The 23115-nt window shown below is 44.8% G+C and overlaps 1 protein-coding gene across 2 annotated transcripts in view; it reads left to right on the forward strand.

Moving 5' to 3' along the window:
- Positions 1-23115, forward strand: part of CTNNBIP1 (catenin beta interacting protein 1) — a 58715-nt gene that overhangs the window by 8211 nt on the left and 27389 nt on the right. The window contains exon 2 of one of the 2 annotated variants that reach the window (XM_043995146.1): positions 17954-18037. The exons of the other annotated variant lie outside the window; for it this stretch is intronic. The gene's annotated coding sequence lies outside the window, so the exon portion shown is untranslated. The remainder of the gene's footprint in view (positions 1-17953; positions 18038-23115) is intronic. 2 annotated transcript variants of the gene reach the window in all.

Consider the following 23115-nt stretch of genomic DNA (forward strand, 5'->3'; position numbering starts at 1 on the left):
CCAAATCTCTTGAAGGAGGCAGGGCAGTTTCAGTGAGAGGCACACAGTGTTCTTCCTTTCACCCTCCAGCCAGGCTCAGGTAGATCAAGCAAAGGCCTGGATGAGCTTTCCACCCACAAGCTGCCCAAGGGGAACATGCAGGCCAGGGTGCAATGGTTCTGTGGGTGCCTTCCCCCCCTTCTCCACACAATGATTGCTTCATGAGGGCTCGTGGTACTACTAAGCTTCATCTTCAGCAGGAGCCAAGAGAGAGCTTCAGAGTGTGATTGAAGGGGAATCCCAGAGGAGTGCAGAGGAGAGCTGACTGCCCTTTGTCTGTGTGAGCATTGAGAGCGAGGCAGTGTGACCTAGTTAACGATCAGTGCGTTCCGAGAAAGGGAGAGGCTTCAGTTGAGACTTTTGGGGGCCAGAGTCTGTGAGTTTCTGACAATCCAATCCAGTAAGCATTTATTAAATACCTACTGTGTGCCAGGCGTGGTGCTCATGCTGGAGACCCAAAGGAAGGCGCAGACGGGCTCTAATGGAGACAGCCTGGTGCCAGAGAAGAACACTGGGTTTGGAGTCGGAGGACCTGGGCTCAGAACCCCCCTCTGGCACTTCCGACTACCTGGGAACTTGGAGCAAGGCATTTCACCACTTTGGGCCTCAGTGTCCTCCTCTGTCAAATGAAAGGGCTGATCTCGGCAGCCTGGCACTAAATCTATGATCCTGTGGTCCCATGATCCCTCAGTGCTGGAATCAGTGGACTTGTGTCCCTGAGTACTTTCTTGTGTGGAAGTTGCCTTCCAGGGCTCCCTGAAGCGGAGTCCAGCTTGCACCAGATGACAGGTAGAATTCTCAGAGGGATTCTTTCTCTACCTGCACTCTGCTGCTCAGCCAGATAAAGAGGCACTTGCTGGGCTTCTTTCTTTCCCAGACTCCATACAACCTTGCAGGTCCAGTTCTGGGGCCTGTAGGCTTGTGGTACCGGTGATGAGCCCCCAGAGTTCACAGAGAGGCAGGGCTGCCACAGTTTGTCTGGGCTGCCCATTGCTGATGAGCTTTCCCCTCAACTCTTGTCTTCATCATCTGTAACCTCTCGCATTGTGTTTGCTCTTAGCTCAGGGAGTTCCTACTTGGGTGACTTTTTTATTGTAAACTACCCATCTTCTACTTTACCCTTTTCCAAAGAGTTGGCTGCTATCCTCTGTGTGCTTTATCCCTAGATCCCTCCTGACCTTTGGCCCCTGCTGGAAAGGGCCACCTTCTTTGGGAAGAGCACATTTACTTGGGGCTGACCTTGCTGTTCTGTACTAGTTCAGAACTCTTGTTTACCAGTGACATTTGAACGAACACTTTCAATGGTGAAGTACTTTCAGATAATACTACTTAGATCTGCTTTTTCATCTGCTTTTGTGCTGGAAATTTTTTGCATAACAAACGTGTGGCCTAAATAAAATTTGTTTTGCTATATAGTTCTAGAGAGAGGTTTTTTGACTGGCTTTCATCCTCAGGAGGAGGAACATTACATTACCTTAGAGATAAATTAACTTTTTTCTTTTGTGCTTCTGGTTGGGGTTAGACTAAGAGACCACGGTCCCTTTAAACTCAAAGATTCTATGACTTCGTGATTGTAATTACATTAACTTTTCACCAAGTTAATATCCTGTTGTTTTTTTCTTTTCAGTTGATAATTTGTGTGTAAGAAGGACAAACTCTGTGTGTGCTCTCTAGGTCCAGACTTGTAAAAGCCTCCCAGGTTTCATTCTGGGAGTGAGACAATCTTTTTTAGCCTATAAAACCTGGAGTCATTTGACCTGGGAGCTTCTGCAAGCTAATTCCTGCCTAGGCTCCAGCTCCCATTTAATTTGGTGACTAATGGTTTCATGAGTTTGGGAACGGGGCAGCATAATTACTGATGGATAATAAGGATTGGGCTTCTAAAGCCAGTTCATCAGGGTGTGCCTGATTCTGGGTGTTTGGCACGGCATAGGTCTAGAGCTTGTATCCACCTGGGGGCCTTGTGGCTTAGCCTGGATACCAAAGCAGGAAGTTAGCTCCCTGTGGTCCTATATTAAAGTTCCTTATCTGGCCAGAAATAATATTGGAGTTGGGAGGACAAACCATAAGGGGGCTTTTGAAGGGTTTGGTGTCCTTTTTTTTTTTTTGTTTCTTCATCATGTTGCTGCTGTGTGTCTGTTCTCATCTTCTTGTACCCACAATCCTAGGCTGTCAGGCTCCTCACCTTCCGCTCAGACATGAGTAAAAATATAGCATAGACTAGGTTTGTGATCTGTTGAGAGTTTTGGGCCATAGGATTGCAGTGCCCTGCTTCAACTATATACAGTTAATTGTATAAACTTCCTGGGGATTCTGACTTTCTTCTGTGTTTGAATTACGTCGTGTATCAAATGGTGAAATGCTTGGGGAGGAAGGAAACTGAGTCCTACCCAACAGGGTGTCTTGAGCTGAGATTTCCTTCCTCCTGGGATTATTTATTTGGGAGTGTGAAGAGAGAAATGGGAAGGGCTTATGCTTGTGAAACACCAGGTGCACTTATTTGAACACAACTAATAACAGACTAGAAACATATATAAAATATATATAATATATACACACATATATGTATACACATACACATCTGTGTATAAACAGTGTGTATGTTTTTCTCCCTGTAAACTTGTAGTGTGTATATGCACTCTCTGTGTGTCTCTATATACTAAAGTCATTCTGAAAATCTGCAAAGGCAGGACTCCCATCAATGCACATTGATTGCACTCTCTCCTTCTTAATAGATGGCATCTTTGAATTTAACTACCTTTTGTTTATTTTGTTTACACTTCTCTATGTACATAGTGTCTCCCTTGTTAGAAAGTAAGCTCCCAGGGCAACTAGGTGGTGCAGTGGATAAAGCACCAGCCCTGGATTTAAGAGGACCAGAGTTCAAATCTGGTCTCAGACACTTGACACTTACTAGCTGTGTGACTCTGGGCAAGTCCCTTAACCCTTATTGCCCCTTGGGGCAAATGAGAGGGGGAGAAAGTAAGCTCCCTGAGGACAGGGACTGTTTGACTTTTGTCGTTGCCTCTCCAGCACTTAGAATAATGCCTGGCCCATGGTGGGAGCTTAATAATGCTTGTTGATTGATTGATGATCTTAAAGGACAGCTGTGGCCAAAAAGCCCATCACCTGGTGGACTTCATTCCTATCTATGATGGTCATCTTCAAATGGAGCCATGGTTGGATAGGGGGCCTACACTCTGGTTTTCTGACTCGGTAAAACCTGGCAGAGCTTAGGCTCTACTGTCTTGGCCATTAAGAACCCCAAAGAGGTCTTGATTGGTAAAAATGTTCCCTGCATAGGAATAAGAACCAAATAGGTAGCTTGGCACAAATGATATTCCATAGCTGGGGCAGCTAGGTGGAGCAGTGGATAGAGCACTGGCCCTGAAGTCAAGAGGACCAGAGTTCAAATCTCACCTCAGACACTTACTAGCTGTGTGACCCTGGGCAAGTCACTTAAGCCCAATTGCCTTAAAAAACATGGGGGGTGGGGCAGCTAGTTGGTGCAGGGGATAAAGCACTAGCCCTGAATTCAGGAGGACCTGAGTTCAAATCTGGCCTCAGTCACTGAACACTTACTAGCTGTGTGACCCTGGACAAGTCACTTAACCCCAATTGCCTCACCAACCCCTCCCCCCCCAAAAAAAAAAACCATCCCTGGGCCATCTCTGGTTGTCCTGCTATTATTTATCTTGCCACTGGACCCAGATGGCTCTGGAGGAGAGAGTGAGGCTGGTGACCTTGGACAGCCCTCCCTCACTTAAATCCAATTCAGTGCAAGTCATGACAACCTCCTGGTGTCATGGTCTTCTTCGAGAACAAAGGACAAACAACAATTCTATAACCAACCCCATCTTGACAGTCACACAATCCTGTATAGAGAATTACAAGATCTCACTGTGAGGAATTGTTGACTATAAAAAACTAAAACAACATGATTCAATAGAGCAAAAAGTTTCCTTAAAGCCTCTCTCCCAGTACATTCTACCATACATAGCTTGAACTCGTGGCATTCCTTGCATGTTTTAAGGGATAGAAATTTCCTTTGTTTTACCCTCTGATTATGCCTTTGTCCAGTTGAAACAACAGGGAGTCCTATGCTTACCAAAGGTGGTTTATCACTCACTCTCAGGCAGGGTATGCAGCATAGAGGGATTACCTGTAACCAGTAAGGCCCTTAGATGCTTCTTTTTGTGGGATAATGCTGGGCTGAGGCAAGTCCTGAAACTGAGGCAGCACAGTGGTTGGAATTCAGGGCCTGGAGTCAAGAAGATCTGATTACAAATCCAACTTCAGACACTTACTCATTATGTGACCCTGGGCAAGTCACTTCACCTCTGCCCTCCTCTATTTCCTTTTCTGTATGTTGGGGGTTATATAATAACACTTACCTCCCAAGGTTCTTGTGAAGATCCAATCAGGTAATATTTGCAAAATGTTTTGTAAGCCATAAAATGGTATATAAATGCTAACCATCATCATTATTTATTCCTAAATATCTTAATTAGACCCATTCCTTAATCATTCAGAGCACTTCAACATGATCATTCACAGTGAAAAATCCAAGTGGGATCATACAGACTGTGTCATGCAGTTGGGTAGCCGAGTGTCAAACTCATTCATACTTCAAGATCTCTGCAGGCCTCATCTTGACTGAGCTTTAAAATGGAATATTATCCATGTGCTATTGTATTTTTGTTTATTTTGCTAAGTATTCCCCAATTACATCTTAATCTGGTTCGGCCCAGTGTTTGACACGTCTTTGTCTTGCACAGGGGAGGAGGGGCCAGATTGCCCTTAGGATCCAGTGGTACTGGGTTTTTTTGTTTGTTTTTTTTGGGGGGGGTGAGGCAATTGGGGTTAAGTAACTTGCCCAGGGTCACACAGCTAATAAGTGTGAAGTATCTGAGGCCGGATTTGAACTCAGGTACTCCTGAATCCAGGGCCGGTGCTCTATCCACTGCGCCACCTAGCTGCCCCAAGTGGTACTGTTTTTTAAGGAGCCCCCCCCCCCCAATCTGAAACCAAGGCCTCTCTCTCACACCAATGTTCTTTCATGATTTTGTGTAGTTGAAAGGGACAGAATACTAGAGTCTCTGCTGAATGGAAGTGCAGTGCCTTAACTGTATTTGTTGGGAGGGGTTGGGGGAAGGGGAAGAGTTGTCACTGAGATGTGAGAAGCAAAAAAAAAAAAAAAGGAACAGTGGCAATAAAACATTTTCAGAATACACAGAAACAAAGTTGAGAAAAGGAACCAAATGGGGTGACTTTAAGTTAATTTAGGTTAGTAAGGTAGTAACGGCTACCTTAAACCACATAACAGAAGTTCACAGGTTCACGTGCAACCTTTTTTGTTCTTTGTGTATTGAAATGTTTGAGCTTGATGATTAAGTTCATAAATAAAAATTTTTAAGAGGGGTTGAAGTTGAGGATCACTCAGAGGGCATTGAAGAGAGGGGTGCAGTGGGTGGGAACAAGCTAAAGCATGTGGCCAGTGAGGAATTGTGCTGGAGAAGTGGCCTGGAGGAGATTGTCAGAGAGACGAATGATGGGAAAAAATGATGGACTGCCCATGCTAGGCTAGTAAGGTCTAATCAGCCAGTGGACAGCCGGTATGCTCTATTGGTAAGCAAGGTCAAGAGAACTTGAAGGGCCCCTACCATGCTGGTGCTTTGATGGGAGGACAAGGACAAGGGTTGGATAGGATGAGCTGTGATCTGTACCGTTGTTGGTCATACCCACATTAAAAGAATCATGGATCTGTGGGTCTGTGTGATACATACACCCCCACAGTATTCCTGCTAATAAATAGTGCTCATGCCAACAGCATGAAGGCCTCTAGTCTAAGGATTTTTTAATGAATCTCACTCCTGTCTTTAAAAAGAAAAAGCTCCTCAGCTTTGTCTTTTGGTTGTCTGCTGTTCAGGAACCCTTCATTCTGTTCTGCAGGAGAAATGTGCATGTGTATAAGTGCCCTGTTATTGCTGATAAGGAGATCCACAGCAAGATTATAGGGCAAGGATCCTCAGGGTAGGTAGTCTCACTTCTGTCCTTCAGGTTTACCGAAAGAGGAGGCTTTTGGGGAGAGAGATGGTCCTTGGCCTGCTGCATGCATGGAGCTGAGTCTTTGACCAGGGAGCTGACGGCTGAGCACTCATCCTACAGGCGACCCAATTGATTTAATGACCTAATCCTCCCAACAGGAAGCTGGAGGGTTTCCCAGTTGCTGTGATTCTTAGGGGAATGCAATGAACTCAGTGCAGGAAGCTTGTTTATTTGAACTAATTATAGGAAACTTTACTGGAGGAAAAGCAGTGGGGGGAGTGGAGTGGAGAGAGGCAGAAAGTGGGGAGGGGGCCCTGTAATTGGATGCTCCTCAGCAGTGTTGGGCAGCTGGGCAACAGGCCATGCTGCGGCTGGCTCCAACTTGTGCATCTTCCCCCAGTAGAAAACAAGGCTTGCTCCTGTGTGACTGTCACCAGTCCTAAGTAAACACATTGATTCAGCATGTGGGAAGTTTGAATGGTCTCCTCCCCATAAGTAAATAGCATCAACTCTTCTTTTTCCTTTCCTGTTTTTGTTTTGATATTTCTGATTTAATACTGTGATTTGGGGGAGAAGGAAGGGGAACAGAGCATGAATCTAAGTGGGCAGGGTGGATGGAATTTCTAATACATAAAATCTATCCTAGTTAATTCCCGAGGGGCGACATCCGTCATATGCGACTTATGTCTATGGAGGGCCTCCTCCTGAGAGCGCTTTTGGGACTGACTTTCCAACCCAGGGTTGATTTCAGCTTGAGATTTAATGGACTTGGCCTCACACAGAAGAACCAGAATCTCTCTCAAGGGCTATCAGCACACTGTGGAGGAGTCCTAGCTTCTGGATTAGAGAAGCCAAGTGGTGTGGTTGAAGGAAGCCTGGGCTTGAAATCAGGAGTGACCTGGGTTCAGATTCTTGACCCAGTGCTTATTGCCTGTATGATCATGGGTGAGGCACTTCATCTCTCTGACCCTCAGTCTCCTCATCTGTAAAATGGGGGTAAGAACCTACCCATCTCATAAGATGGTTGTAAACCCTTAAGTGCAATCTGAATGTAAGCTATAGCCTGGAACAAGAAGGGATCCCAGTTACCCATCCCATGGGTCTTTTCCCCCCCTGACATTGGCTAATGAAAAAACCTGGACGACTTTTGAAGGTGATAGGATTCCAAATGTGCATTATTGGGTGAATGTCACCCCCAGAATGGGAGGCAACAGGAATTAGGGTGGAAGGTTGTGCCATTAATCAATAGCATGTTGGGGAGATGAGCAATCTACCCTTACCATGGACTTCCCATGGCAGAATGAAGGCACAAGTCAGATTGAATTGGAGCGAATTTGTGGCTCCTGACTTCAGGTTTCATGCTTTAGCTCTGCCAGAGTTCAGGGCTCCAGCTGTGCTGGGGGGGGGGTATCCTTCTAAATCAGTGAAGCAGAGAGCTGCCTTGTTTTCCTTCTCTCCTGGCTCACCCACTTGTGAGCAGGGGTGGAACCACTGAATTCCTTTGGGCTACAACGAGAGACTAATGGCTACCCTTGGTGTGGTGTTGCTTCTGGAGCTGCAGCCTCTTGCCTCTTCAGGCAGGCTGGCCTGCGGCCATTGGCGTGCTGCTGGGGGCGGGGATGCTGCCTCGGGCCCAGCTGGCTTGCCAGTTTTTCTTCTGAGCTGTCAGAAGGTGGGCTTTGTGTGGTTTAGGGCTTGACAAGAGAGCAAACTATGAAGAGTGCCTTCATTCTAAATTAGGCCCAGATCAGGAGGACAACTGCTCCGTGGAAGCGCCGTCTTAGCATGTGAACAGGACCGCAGCATTGGGAACTTGCCTTCTCATCGCCAGCCCTTCACAGAGACCTCCAGTGTAGATTCACATTTGTACATGCATGTCTTCATACACACAGACCCTTAAAGTTACCTAAAGCAAGATCTTCCTGCAGCTGGGATATTTCCTTTGTGACTCTTAAGTAATATTGACTCTGGCTGGTCTTCCCTCCAGAGAGCCCCACCCGAGGAAGTGTGCTGGACAGCTTAATCTTCATGGAGGTGGGGAAATGCCAGCTGTTCTTTCCTTTTCTTCCTGTCCAGTATCCTGTGTTGGAATAGAGGTGTATGTTCTGTCCTGGCTGCCTCCTCATCCCCTCTGATCGAGGCTGTGCCCTCGCCGGGGCACTGTGTGCTTTGCCGTGGGCAGAAGCACCCATGGAATAGTTGCTGACATTTAGAGCTGGCTCTAAGATGTGCCAATGATCTCATTTGAGCTTCTCAACCACCACCCTGAGAGTTAGGCGCCATAAGGCTTCTTGTTCCCCCTTTGCAGACGAGGACACAGCTGCCAACAACGTGGTAAATTCCTGCTCCTGCCAGATCCCACCTTCTATACACACAAAACCTTTTGGGATCCTTCCCCAGCCCTGTGGTTAGTACATGCCCATATTTGTTGTCAAATGACTTTGGATTCTTTTTGTATCTATTTTGTACATGAGAGGCAATATGTCATAGTGGATTGAGAGAGTTAACCCTCAAGATAGGAAGACCTGGGTTCAAGTCTTACCTCTGGCACATGCTGGCTTTTTTTTTTTCTCACTTTCTTTCATCTTTAATCAGGTTTTCTTGTATAAAATGACAAATATGGTAATGTTTTACATTATCATACATGATGATAGGTGGGGTTTTTTTTGTTTGTTTGTTTTGGTGAGGCGATTAGAGTTAAGTGACTTGCCCAGGGTCACACAGCTAGTAAGTGTTAAGTGGCTGAGGCTGGATTTGAACTCAGGTCCTTCTGAATCCAGGGCCAGTACTCTATCCACTGTGCCACCTATATGCCCCGATGATAGGTTTTAAATAAAGGGGAGGGTAAATTCAATAATCAATAAATGACTGCATACTACCTAAATTAAGTAATTAACAATGCTGTGTCCTGATGCTTTAAATGCATAGAATTCATCTTAGTTGAATCAAGTTACTTAAAAGCATTACAACTAAGTTTGAAAAGGCCTTGATAAATTTAAATACCTCTGAAGAGCCATTCCATGAAGCGGAGTGACTTTGTCCAGATCAGTTGAGGAAACTTGATCAGGAATAGACTAATATAAAACTTGGGACATAGAGATTCCAGCCAACAGTGAGTGAAGTGCCATCCTCCCTAAGTCTCCTGAAAAGGAGTTGTTCAGAGTGAGGGAAGGGAAGCACTTTGGCCTGATCTTGGCCTCCTCTGCCATCCCTCCTCACTTCCATTGACCAGATGAAAACCTTCAAAACTTTGGAGGAGTTCCTATTGTCATATAGACATCTTAGTAGCATCCCTGGACCAGATGAGGTCAGTGTCTGCAACAGGAGCTAGAATATATACAGATATGCACATTCTGGCTTTTTGACTCTGGGCAGGTCACTTCACTTCTCCATGCTTTATGCAGCTAAGAGTATAAATTGCAAAGAAGGTGCTTCTCTACATTGGTTGATAAAGTTCCTCACCAACTGCTCCCTACACTAGTGAGCTCACAGGACTAGGCTCTATTTCTATGATCTTAATTAGATCATCTTGGATGAGTTCCTCCCTCCTCCCCTCCTATCTTGCTTCATGCAATTGTTGCGGGGTGGGGGTGGGGGATCATTTCCCCTGCCCCTGCCCTCCAGGAATGGATTAGAGTCAGTGACCTCAACAGGGTACATTTTGTACCTCCAAGCCAAGTCCCCAGATTGTGCTGCTACTGCTTGTACGTGCTACTTTTTTTTTTTTTTTTTAGTGAGGCAATTGGGGTTAAGTGACTTGCCCAGGGTCACACAGCTAGTAAGTGTTAAATGTCTGAGGTCGGATTTGAACTCAGGTCCTCTTGAATCCAGGGCTGGTGCTCTACCCACTGCACCACCTAGCAGCCCCCGTGCTACCATTTTGTAAGAAAGACCAATAGTAAATCTACTAAAAATACTGTGAGGTGCTGAATGCAGCTCAATCCCAAATTTTGTGTGATCGATATTAATGCGTCTAAGAACTATGGAATTATCATGGGCAGTGGGGTGGGGTTACTCATGAGGTCTGAGGATTGATGATTGAAGTTTAATTACTGAGAGCAGGATATGTGGCCATTCTCTGGTTTTCTGGGTTTGATGTTGTGAGAGTATCAGAGCTGCCTTGAAGCTCTTAAGGTGCTGCCCACCTGGTGGGTGAGATCCCAGCAGGAGGCCACATTTCCATTTTCTGCTTCATTTTGTTGTTCTCTGAATTCTCTGGCTCTGAGGTCTTTTTATAGGGTGTGGGGGAAGGGAGAAGAGTAGGTAAAATAGAAAAATTTGGTCCAGCCTCACCTGTTTAATTTTCAAAATTTGCCCTCCTTTGGGGGGCACTAACATTTCTCTGCACCCCTCAGCCTGGCCTCCTTGACACTGATAGGGAAGAATTAGGCAGAGATGTTGAGCTTTCCCACTGCATTTTTTCCAATCTTAATAGTATTTTATTTTTCCAGTTACATGTAAAGATAGTTTTCAACATTTGTTTTCATAAGATTTTGAGTTCCAAATTTTTCTCCCTCCCCAAACAGAAAGCAATCTGATATAGATTATGTGTGTACAATCACATTAAACATATTTCTGCATTAGTCATGTTGTAAAAGAAGCATCAGAACAAAAGGGAAAAACCTCAAAAAAGAAAAAACAACAACAACAAAAAGTGGAAACAGTATGCTTCAAGCTTCATTCAGATTCTGCAGGTCTTTTTTCTGGACGTGGAGAACATTTTCTATCATGAGCCCTTTTGCATGGTCTATCACAGTTGATCATCGAACACTGTTGCTCTTACTGTGTACAGTGTTCTCCTCATTCTGCTCACTTCACGCAGCATCAGTACACTCCCACTGCATTTTTCTTCAGCTTTCCAACTCCTATTTCTGTGGCTTTCTAATCCTGACAGCTAGGTAACAAGTGTCCTTCCTGACCAAGTCCCTTCACACCTTGGGTTCACTCCCCCCTGCCCTCGATCCTCCAGACACTGTTCCACAGTGATCTTAGCTCCTGTTTTCTCTAAGGGTCTAATGAAATAAAATCAGACCTCTTGTCAGTGATCATATATATACTTGAGTGCTATTAACAGGGGGGACGTGTGTGAATTGAAGTGGCTTCCTTTGCTACTTTTTGTACAACCTGGTCACAGCCTGAATACTCTCTGGGATAAGGCAAAAAAGAAAAATCTGTGTGGGAAGGGGATCGATTTCTCCTTTGATCCTTCCTGCTTGAGGGGTTTATTTTGGTGAGTGGTAGCGGCTCTAAGTGTGGTGGCCTACTCCTTGGGAAGTAGTCTTCCAGAGAGGATTAGGGGAGAGCAGAAGCTGAGCCTCTTGGATTACCTCCTGGTAGTGAGCAAGTGAGGGTTCATTGTGGGAGCAGTGAATTCCTCAATAAGAGGGTCCTTGATCAAAGCATGTATTCTACTCCCCTAGCTATGAAGCTATGGCTCCCCACTGAAGACTAATGATATGTGATGTTGCATCTCCCTGGACACTCTATCTCCTGACTCCGGACATTCTCTCTGGCTCTCTGTCATGTCTGGAATTCTCTTCCTCCTCATCTCCACCTTCCGGCTTCCCTGGCTTCCTTTAAGTCCCAGCTATAAACAGCCTTTGCCAATCTCTCTTAATGCTAACCTCTCCCCTCTGTCCATTATTGCCAATCTGTCCTGTCTGTAACTTGTTTGGACAGAGTTGTTTGCATGTTGTCCCCCTCATTAGACTTTGAGCCCTTTGAGGGCAGGGACTGCCTTTTTTCTTTCTTTCTTTGTATCCCCAGCACTCTTAGTGAAGTGCCTGGCACATGGGGGCTTCCCTCATGTTTATTTACTGGTGGATACTGTAATCACGCTCCTTATAGAAAGCACGGCCCTTGGGGCAGCTAGGTGGCACAGTGTATAGAACACCGGCCCTGGATTCAGGAGGAAATGAGTTCAAATCTGGCCTCAGACACTTGACACTTACTAGCTGTGTGACCCTGGGCAGGTCACTTAACCCTCATTGCCCTGCCAAAAAAAAAAAAAGAAAAGAAAAGAACAGCCTTTTGGGCCCTACCACCAAGGAAGGGCATGTTGGTCAGAGTAATCTCTGCCTTAAACCTAAAGAGTGCTTGGTGGGTTTTTTTGTGAGCTATGATTTGATGAGCATTGCCATGTGTGCCACCATGGATTTCCCCATAAGCTAAAGAATCCATCTAGCTCCCAGGTGCTACCGTATGCACTTTGGTGAAAGACATTTTGTTGGAAGCCCCAGTTCCCTAGAAAGTCATGCTATCTGGCTTGATCACACCACTGAATTCCCTGCTCCACTGCTCACAGGACTTGCTTCAGATGTTTTCTGTTGTCATCAAGCTTCCTTCCATTCCCTCTCCACCCCCCCCCATCCTAGTTCTGTATCGATGAGACCCATTCATCTACCTTCCCTTCCACCTCAGTCTACTCTGTTTACTTCTGTCCTCCCTTCATCCCATTCCCAAAGGAGGAGACATATCCAGTCTTTTCACATGTCCTTTCAGGGCTACATTCAGATTTTTCTCTGTGACTTGAGTCCTTAGATGCTGTCCTTTCCGGAGCCCCTGATGGATCTCTTTCTTAGTTATCCTCTTCTTCAGCCTCATTTTCCAGCTTCTTCACCTTCAAATATCCACACAACAACAATGTAGTGGCCCATGACATTCCAAAGGACCCATGATGAAAAATACTGTCTACTTCCACAGAGAGAACTGATCTGTCAGTGCAGATTGAAGCAATTTTTTTTCACTTTCTTCATTTTCTTGCTTTCACCCCCCCCCAACATGGCTAACACTGGAAGTGTGTTTTGTATGACTTCATATGTATGAAGGGTATAATATTTCTTGCCTTCTCAAGGGTCACCAAGAGGAGGGAGAGGGGAGGGAGGGAATTTGGAACTGAAAATAAAAGGGAAATTTTTTTTTATACACACAGAGATCATAACAGCAGCCACTTGAAAAGCCCTTCTCTTGGCTCTCCTATGCCCCTTCACTAGCACCTCTCTCTTTCTTCTTCTTCAGATGTGAAGGTGGGGGTCAGCCTAAACTTACTTCTAAAGTAAGAGATAAGAATCCTTGCTACAAAATTGATTAAGTAAAAGCACATCTGATTGATCACTAAGTGGTGACTTAGCCTGTACAGCTCCCCTTCATGTGACAAAAAGTCTATTTAGATTGTCTGAGGGACTTGGGCACACTTCTGGGGTCTATATAAACTCCTAGGGAAATGAGAGTTCTAGCCAAACACTTAAGAAAGAACTGCTGGGGGAGAGCAGAGGGCAGAGAGCCTTGAACTTGACTTTGACCTCCTTCCTGTGCCTCTTGTCAGAGGAGGGCCCTTGGAGCTTGAAAAAATCCAGAGGATTTGGATCTCCCATGGCATCCTAGTATCGCTCCCCCGAGTCCCCTGAGATAGCAGTGTCTGCATCAAGAGGCAAGACAGGCAGGTTCCAGACTCAAGGCTGAGCTCCACGTGGAGCCATCACAAAGCTTCCCCTATAGCCAAAGGGGGAACATCTTGAAGACTCTAGCAAAGAGACTTTCAGAAGCTGTGAATGACCTGATTCACCAATCCCACTTTCCCCTGGATTCTGTTATGGACTGGTGAGAGATGTGCTGCAGATTTAAAAAATTATATATTTTCTTTGTTTTAATTATAAAGTATTTATTATTTCCAGTTGTATATAAAGATCGTTTTCAACATTTGTTTTTATAAGATTTTTAGTTCCAAATTTTTCTTTCCCCCTCCCTTCACTCCTCCATCCCCAATACAGAAAGCAAACCGATATAGGTTATATATGTACAATCACATTAAACATATTTCTGCTTTAGTCATTTGTGAAAGAAAAAGCAGAACAAAAGGGGAAAACTCAAAAAGAAAAAAACCCCAACAAAAGTGGAAACAGTATGTTTTTCAATCTGCGTTCGGATTTTTTTTTTTTTCTGATGTGGAGGGCATTTTCTCATCATGAGTCCTTTGAATTGTCTTGGGATCTTTGTCTTTCTTAGAAGAGCTAAGTCTGTCACAGCTGAGCCAGCTGATCATCGCACAATGTTGTTGTCACTGTGTACAATGTTCTCCTGGTTCTGCTCACGTTCACTCAGCATCAGTCTACGTAAGTCTTCAGGTTTTTCTGAAATCTGCCTGCTCTTCATTTCTTACAGCACGATAGTTATTCACATTACCATAAATATGCCAATAATTTGTTCAGCCATTCCAGACAATTGATGGCATCCCCTTGATTTCCAGTGTTTTGGGTGCCGCCATGAAAGGAGCTGCTATAAAGATTTTGTACGTGTGTGTCCCGTTCCCTCTTTATGATCTCTTTGGGATTCAGACCTAGTAGTGGTCTTACTGGGGTCAAAGGGTATGCACAGCCCATAGCCCTTTGGGCTTAGTTCTAAATTGTGTGTCAGACTTTTTTTGTTTGTTTTGTTTGTGTTTGTGGGGCAATGTGGGTTAAGTGAGCGTACCCATGGTCTCACAGCTAGTAAGTGTCAAGTGTCTGAGCCGATTTGAACTCAGGTACTCCTGAATCCAGGGCCGGTGCTTTATCCACGCGCCACCTAGCTGCCCCGTGTGTCAGACTTTTAAGGGACTCTTTTGTACTACCTGTACCACCCCCTTATAAGGCCAATTGAGTCTGGCTGAATGAATATCAAGTGATGATCATGGGGGAAGAGAGGACCTCTGGAGCCCTGAGTGATCCTAGTAGCCCCATTCTGGGTGTCCCGTGATTGCTGCCTTTGGACTTAGCATAGTTTGACACAGAGTGTGTGCAGGCACCACACAGACCAGCAGCAGTTCCACCCCAACCTTTGCAGTCTAGCTTCGTCCCCTACCTCTCTACAGAAGCTGGAGTCCACCACATCCTCACTGCATCTCAGCATCTCTCCCCAGCCTTTGTTTTCCTCTTTTTTAGAGCACTTGATGCCTTTGACTATCTCTGCCTTGACTCTTTCTTTACCATCTGTTACATTTCTTCTTCTTTCAAGTTCAGGTCAAGACCCCACTTTCTCCAGAAGGCCTACTTCTAAAATTTCCATCTGTATTTATTGCTTCCTCTTCAGAATGCCTGTGACACTCATTTTAGCACATAAAAATATGATAATATATACATAACTTTCACATGCATTTTTGTCTTTTCATCAAGATGACAATTTCCTTGATTGCAAGAGATTACACATTTTACTTGTATCCCTCACAATGTCAAGCAACATGTTTAATGCTCAGAAAAGATGGTCAATAAATATCATTTTAATGAGCTTATATATATGAATGAGAAAACATTAAATGCTTACTGTGTCAGGTGCTATGCTAAGTATTAGGATGGCAAAGATTAAGGAGCTGATATTCTCATAAGGAAGAAAACACGTATAGGGAAGAAGTTTCCAAGAGGGAGGGAGAGAGCCAGCCAATGGGTGCACTGGGCTAAATGGCCTACCTTGTATATACTCATTTTCCAGTCATCTGGGCTGGGCCCAGGAGTGGGAGTCCTAACAATGAATGAATTAGTTTCCTGAATGACTGAAGCCAGGATTCCGGAAGATCTCAGGATAGAGATCCAGGCCTCCATTTTGTGCTGGTCTAGGTAAGGGGGAGCAGGTCAGTGGTGTAGGCCTATGTGGGTGCCTGGATGACTAGGGGATGGTAAAAGTGACCAAAGGACCAGATATCTAAGGGGGCCAGCCTCTAGTTTTGGATGGTTTAAAATAGGTTAGTTTGCACGTACTCAGTTATCACTAACCAACAGGAACCAGAAGCAGAAATGTCAGGATTATTCCTTAGCTCCTCCTCTTCCCACCTTCCAAACCCCCTCCCCAGTTTGGGAAGACTTTCCTGGCCTGTGTCAGTTGCTTTTCAAAAAACTCTGGGTGAGGGTAGACAAGAGAGTTTGGCCGACGGGTCATGGATTCGAGACAAGGGAAAAAGAAGCCGGTGCCTTGAGAAGCATGGAAAGGGCCATTTCGTCCCTTCTGTCATGAATGCACAGTGTGCCTTTTTGGTTCTTAGCTTAGGGCCACATCAACAGGAGAGGATAATTGGTCATGTTGGCAGAAACTGAGCCCTTCAGAAGTAGAAGACTAGTTCTTTTACGCTCAGAAGGATTCAGGGCCTTGGGGGGAGGGCAGATTTCTTAGGCTCCTTGGGATCTTAGAGTTTTGACACTGAGGGGAATAAAAAAGCATTCATTATTATGCATGGGGGGCTGTCCTGAAAGTGGCATGTTTTGATGCTGCTGGTGAATGATCAGCTGTGGGGCCAGGCCTCAGTTCGGGCTCTGCACATTAAAACCCATTAAACAGATTGAGTAGGCAGACAGGAGATTGGGATTTACCTTAGGGAAGGGTTAGGTCACTTCACCTCCTCAGGACTGAGCATCTTTCTTAGCCATTGGTAGCAAACTTGAGCAGAGCTAGCCTTTTGTGTAGACACAGTGAGTGGTAGACCATAGCACCGTGCCTTGCCCATAGTAGGTAGCTAAGTGTGAGGTGAGAATTCAACACCTGTTTCCTGTTTTGGTGACTCCCATTTAGAAGATGGGGGTAGGCTGACTATAAATCCCTTGCTTTACGTGGTAGGACAAAAGAAAGAACAGTGGGGGAGCAGGGACCCTAATCTTGTGGCCTTCTGCATGTATTTTAGTGATCTGCCCCTCCCCCCAGTTGCCTAGGAGAGCATGCAGACACTGGTTAGCTCTACCTCTGTCCTGTCCCTGGCACATAGATTTGGTTTGGTTTGGTTTGTTTGTTGGCATAGAATGAGAGGGGGGGCACAGTAGATAGGGTGCTGACCTGGGAATCAGGAAGACCTAGTTCAAATCTTGACTCTGACGTTTACTAGTTGTGTCACCATGACCAAGTCACTTCATTGCTTTGAGCCTTGGTTGCCTCATCTGTAAAATGAGGGGGTTGGATTAGATGACCCCCCCCCCAAGGTCCTCTCCAGTTCCAAATCTATGGTGCTGTGATTCCTCTGATGGCTTTAGGTTACTTTGGAAAGGTGAGAGAAGAGAGGGGGTATACACGACAGGCAGACAATGTTGTGGGGTTTTTTAACTTTATTACTCTTTGGACTTTACATCACCTTAATTTCTGGTCTTGTCTCTTTTTCCTCCTCTCCTGTCACAAAACATTAAAAAGAGGAAAAGAAGTTCAACAAAAGCAACCTATGATGAGTAAGCATGAGTCTGAAAGTGTATATGGCATTTAATTCCCATAATTCCCCCACCTGGACAAAGAAGGGAAAGGGAGGTGCATTTAGAAAACTTTCTTTATCATGATTAGGTTTGGGCGGGTTTATGAGCTGGTAGAAATTTTGATGGGGCTAGCAGAAATTTGGCGCTGGCTGGTAGGTTTTGCAGATCTATCAGCAAAGGGTATTTTATATGTAAATCGTGTGATGTATGTAAGATAAAATTACAAGATGTAATACGTAAGCACACAGAGAGATTAAGTACTGATTTCCAGCTTTTTTGTTTGTTTGGGTTTGGGTTTGGGCATGTGTGGGGTGGAACTAAATCTTCTTGAACCTGGAAATCTGTCAATCAGCTGTCCTAGAGTGATTCACTCTGGGCCTGGGCCTCCTGCTGGCCTGGGTGTGTGTGATACCAGGCTGGCTGACCTGATTCTCTGCCGGAAATGCTGAGTAAGCATCACCACCTCACTGTCCTCTTCCCCCCAGGTGCTGGTTCCCTTTGGGCTTGCCAGAAACACAGGTATTTCTGGACCTGTGGGGGAGCCAGCTGTTCTTGGAACACTGTGAGGGATGACGAGACAGAGCTTTCCTCAGGATTTGAAGCTGGCAGAGGTGCCACCCTCTTTTCCCACCCTCTTCCATGTGTGTGATTGGGTTATATTTTTTCCACAGGGCAGCACCTCCTTTTCTCCCACCCTGTGATTCTCCTGACCACAACTAAGCATCCATTTGGCCGAAGCTGATTTCCAAAAGCAGGTAAGAGGGCTTGGAATTGTGACCCAGGTAGCCCGGGGAGGGTGGGAATGTCAAGGCTGCTGCTTCTCAACTCAAGCAAGGTTAAGTGACTACCCTTTTGTTTCTTCACCTTAATCTACAGGTTTTAGTTTTCTCAAGACATGGTCTCAGTCTGTTAGGTTTTTATGGCAAAAGCGATGTGTTGAGACAACAGCAGAGATTTCTGGCTATGGCAGGCGGGGTTTTTGTTTGTTTTTTTCTGAAAGAAATCGCCTAGTTGGACGTTGCCTGAAATGAGTTTCCCAGCAAACCCAAGAACGCATTCTGTATCATGATGGTTTTTGTCAGTGTGCCTTATTATGATTTAAAAAAAAAAAAAGAATGAATTTCCAGTAGGTAGATTCAGATAAACTAGTAAGAGCATCATGTTTATATTCATGGCTAGTAGTGGCTACAGAAGAAGAGTTGAGTTTTGTAGTCTTTTTCTTCAAATGGGTGACATTTCTGGGGTAGAGATCCAAAGGGAAAGTAGCCTGGTGAATACAAAGAATTCTCAGTAAGTAGCCTACTTACCCCAAGATGAACCTCACAGTACCCTGGGTACTGTGTTGGGAAGATCCCCCGAGGTTCTGGGGCCCGGCTCTGTACCTGACTAGCTCTGAGACCCTGGGTAAGTCACCGACCTCTCTGGATCTCGTTGTCTTTTCCTTCCTCCTCCCCACCAGCCTTCCTTCCCCTCTTCTGAACATCCTGTTTTCTGTCAAGGGCACCACCATCCTGCCCATCATCCTGGTTCAAAACGAGGGATATCCTCAGGGGGTGAGTAGGACGATATCTTTCACTTCAGGCAGCTTAGGTGGCACAGTGGATGAGTGCCGGGCCTACAGTTGGGAAGACCGAGTTCCCTGGCCTCATGTAATTTCCTATTTGTGTACCTCGGGCAAATCACTTAACCTCTCACTGCCTCAGTTTTCTCCTCGTAAAAGTGGGGGGGGGATGATAATAGCACTTACCTTCTAGAGATTGTTGTGAGGATCCAGTGAGATAATATTGTATAGCACTTAGCTCAGTTCCTGGTGATTAATGAATGCTTTGTTTTCTTTTTTCGTCCCTTCCTCAACTTTTTACCCCATTTATCCAAATTTTTGTTGTTTCTCTCTCAGCAACATCTCATATTCATCTCATTTTCTCACCTCTCATAGCCCTCACACTAGTACAGGTCTGTATAAAATAGCCTTCTAATTCTAAAGCCTCTTTCCACTCCAGCCCTTCCTCTACAGGACTCTACCAGAGTGATTTTTCCCTAAATGTAGCAAATTGCAGGTCTGTCCATGTCCCTCCCTTCCTATTCAGCAACCTCAATTGCTTCGATTGATCTTAGGGTCAAGTATAACCTCCTCTGTTTGTCTTGTAGTTTTCCACACTCAGGACCCAACCTAGCTTTCCAGCCTCATCATACATTACATACCTTTCTGCATTCGGTAGTCTAGTCAGACAGGCCTTTTTTGCGGTTCTTCAGATGTGATATCCATTTCCATCTCCATGCCTTTGCATTGGCCTGCCCCTCATCCTGGGAGTGCACTCCCTCCTCCCCATCTCTTAGAATCTCTTGCTTCTTTCAGAATTCGAGCTTCAGGGCTACCTCTGATGATACCTTTCCCTAATCTACCCCCAGCTGAAAGCAAGAGACTGAATGAGTGCAAGTAAGCAACAAGCTAGTCACGGAGCTTTAACCTAATGAAATATTTACCAATTCTTGCCTCTTTTGTGTGTGTGTGTGTGGGGGGGTGGGGATAGGAGCTGCTAATGCAGCCTTGGTCCAAATGGTGATGAAAATTCCATAGGCGGGTCCGACCAAATAGCCTGTGACCCCGAAACACACTCATGGACAGACTCATTATGACTTGTTTACTTGCTTTCCACACTCATGGCTCTGTCTCCTCTTCTAGCTGGGTATCTAATACATCATTTTTTAAGACCATTTGGATTGGGATGAAAGAGAGAGAAAAGCGATGCCTATAGACCTGATCCCCATCCTTTTAATAATGCAAAGAGCTTGACGCATATTATCACGTCTGAGCCTCAGACAACCTGTGGGGTGATGTTTGAGAAGCACTTTGTAAAGTGTTATATAAATGCTCATTATTATTGCAGTTATTATTATCTCTATTTTACAAAGGAAAACTGAGGCTCAGTCACCCCAGATGAATAAGCAGATAGCACCAAATAGGAACTGACGTCTTCCTGCTCCGAGTCCAGGACTCTAACCACCATGCCTCTCTGCCCGCTCTCAGTTGTCTTTCTACCCCTGTGAGTGAAGGTGAACTTCTTGTTTGGAATCAAGGATGGGAAGAAACCAGAAATGCAGCATCTAGCTTAGGAAAAGCTGAAATGGAAGCCAAATATTGACAAGAAGGAGGTTTTTTTGTTTATAAGAAGCAAATTATTAGTAACTAACACAATTTCGTCTGCAGGAAACACAGTTCACTGTGTGACAGTATGACTTCAGATGTGACTTGGTAGGCACAGTAGTTAGAGGCCGGATTGGGAGTCAGCCAGACCTCAGTTCAAATCTTGCCTCAGACTCTGGCTGTGTGACCCGGGCAAGTTACTTCACCTCTGCCTGCCTCAGTTTCCTTATCTGTAAAATAAGGTCAAAATAGCACCTACCTCCCAAGTAAGGATCAAGTCAGATAACATATGAAAAGAGCTTTTGGAAACCTTAACAGGCTGATAAATGCTAGCTAAATCTAAACCCCAGATCCTAATTTTGATAGAAATAGGTGAGGCAGGGAGCAGTCGCTGAAGTTTTTTGATAGGCCCTGGGCCTATAATTCTTTTATAATTTATAGCATGTAGAATTGAATATCCCTATGAAAGTGGATGAGGGCAACAGAAAGAGAAAGAAAAGGCAAATAATATTGACCATAGACACAGATGCAGAGCTAGACGATATGTTAGAAATGATTGAGTTCAGCCCTCCTCATTTTCCAGATGAGAAATTGAGGCACAGGAAGGCTAGGTGACTTGTCTAGTATCACCAGCCAGTAAGTGTCTGGGGCAGGAATTGAACTCAGGCCTTCCTGACTCCTGACGAGGCAGCAAGGTGACTCAGTGGATAGAGCACTGGGCCTGGAGTCAGGAAGACCTGAGTTTCAAAGTGGGCCTCAGACACTTACTAGTTGTTGTGACCCTGGCAAGTCACTTAACCTCTATTTGCCTAATCTACTGGAGAAGAAAATGGCAAACACCATTCCAGTATCCTTGCCAAGAAACCCCATGGACAGCATTAGCATGCCATGTAGTCCACAGGGTCATGAAGAGTCAGACACAGCTGACCAACAATTTCCTGACTCCAGGTCCAGAGTCATTCAGGAGACATTGTGCTTAGTAGCTGTCTGATAAACGAGACTTCTGTCCCCGTCATGACATCACTGCCTGGTCAAAGAGATCCCACTTAGAGTGGCTGCTTGGTGCCCCTTTCATAAGTTACTTTTCACTTTGAGTCCCATGTAGGAAGCAGAGCTGAAATGGCATAAAGGACAAAGAAAGAGGGAGGACGTTTACATTGGGGGAAAAGGGATAGCTTATCTTGGGTCAGAAGTGGGCCCTGCTAGGAGCCTGCCTTTCCATGCATGCGCCCTCCTCATGGCACCTGCCCCGCAAAAACTTGGGCACTGGGCCTCTGGTGCTCTGGTCAAGGGCTGACACCTAGTGGCCAGCACGCATACACTGTTCTGTAGCTGAAGAAACCCACTCAAAGCTTGGTTTGAAATTGTGAACTACCTGGAACCTGTTACCCATCAGACTTAGGGATAGAAGAATTTGTGAATAAACAAGAGGTAGAGAGCATTGTGAGGTATAAAATGGATCATTTTGCTTACATTAAAGTAAAAAGGGCTTGTACAAAGAAAATCAATGTAGCCAAGATTAGAAGAAAAGCAGAAAATTGGGGGGGAAATTTTTCATGGACAGTTTCTTGGATAAAGGCCTCAAGTCTCAAATATAAAGAGAACTTTATCAAATTTATAAGAATAGGAGTCATTCCCTAACTGATAAATGATCAAAAGATATGAAAAGGCACTGTTTCAATGAAGAAATCAAAGAGATATATAGTCATCTAAAAATGTCTAAATAATTTTTGATGAGAGAAATGCAAATTAAGACATTTTGAAATATCGGGGGCAGCTAGGTGGCGCAGTGGATAGAGCACCGGCCCTGGATTCAGGAGTACCTGAGTTAAAATCCTGCCTCAGACACTAACATTTACTAGCTGTGTGACCCATGACAAGTCACTTAACCACAATTGCCTCACTTTAAAAAAAAAAAGAATATCACCTCACACCTATCATATTGGCTAAAATGATAGAAGGGGGAAATGACAAATGTTGGAGGGGATGTGGAAAAATTGGAATTAATACACTGTTGGTGGAACTGTGTGAACCTGATCCAACCATTTTGGAGAGCAATCTGGAATATGACCCAGCAATAGCACTATTAGGTCTGTTTCCCCAAGTGATCAGGGAAAAAGGAAAAGAATACCTAGATTTTCTAAAATATTTATAGGAGTCTCTTTTGTGGTTGCAAAGAACTGGAAATTGAGGGGATGCCCTAGATTGGGGAATGACTGAACAAGTTATGGTTTATGATTGTGATGGAATACTCCTGTGCTGTAGGAATGATAAGCTAGTGACTTGAGAAACACATGGAAAGGACACGTATGAAATAAAGGAAAAGTAAAATGAGCAGAACCAAGAGAATGTTGTATACAGTAACAGCCATATATGAATGACTAAGTTATTCTGAGTATATAAATACTTCTAATCACTACAAAGGACCTATGAAGGAAGGTGCTATCCAGCTCCAGAGAAGGACCCAATAAATAGGAGTATGGGTTTACATATCCATACATACATACAGATGAGAGAGAGAGAGAGAGAGCGAGAGGGAGAGTGAGAGAGAGAGAGAGAGTCAGTCCTTCTCTAGTGCAGGGGGGGAAGGGAGATAGTTTGGAACTTAACATGTAATAAAAATAATAAATTAAATTTTAGAAAAAGAAAAAAAGTGTAAATTCCCCAGACTCCTGTCTACTTGCAGGG

This window comes from Dromiciops gliroides, chromosome 3 (genome assembly GCF_019393635.1).
Source record: "Dromiciops gliroides isolate mDroGli1 chromosome 3, mDroGli1.pri, whole genome shotgun sequence".
Taxonomy (NCBI): domain Eukaryota; kingdom Metazoa; phylum Chordata; class Mammalia; order Microbiotheria; family Microbiotheriidae; genus Dromiciops; species Dromiciops gliroides.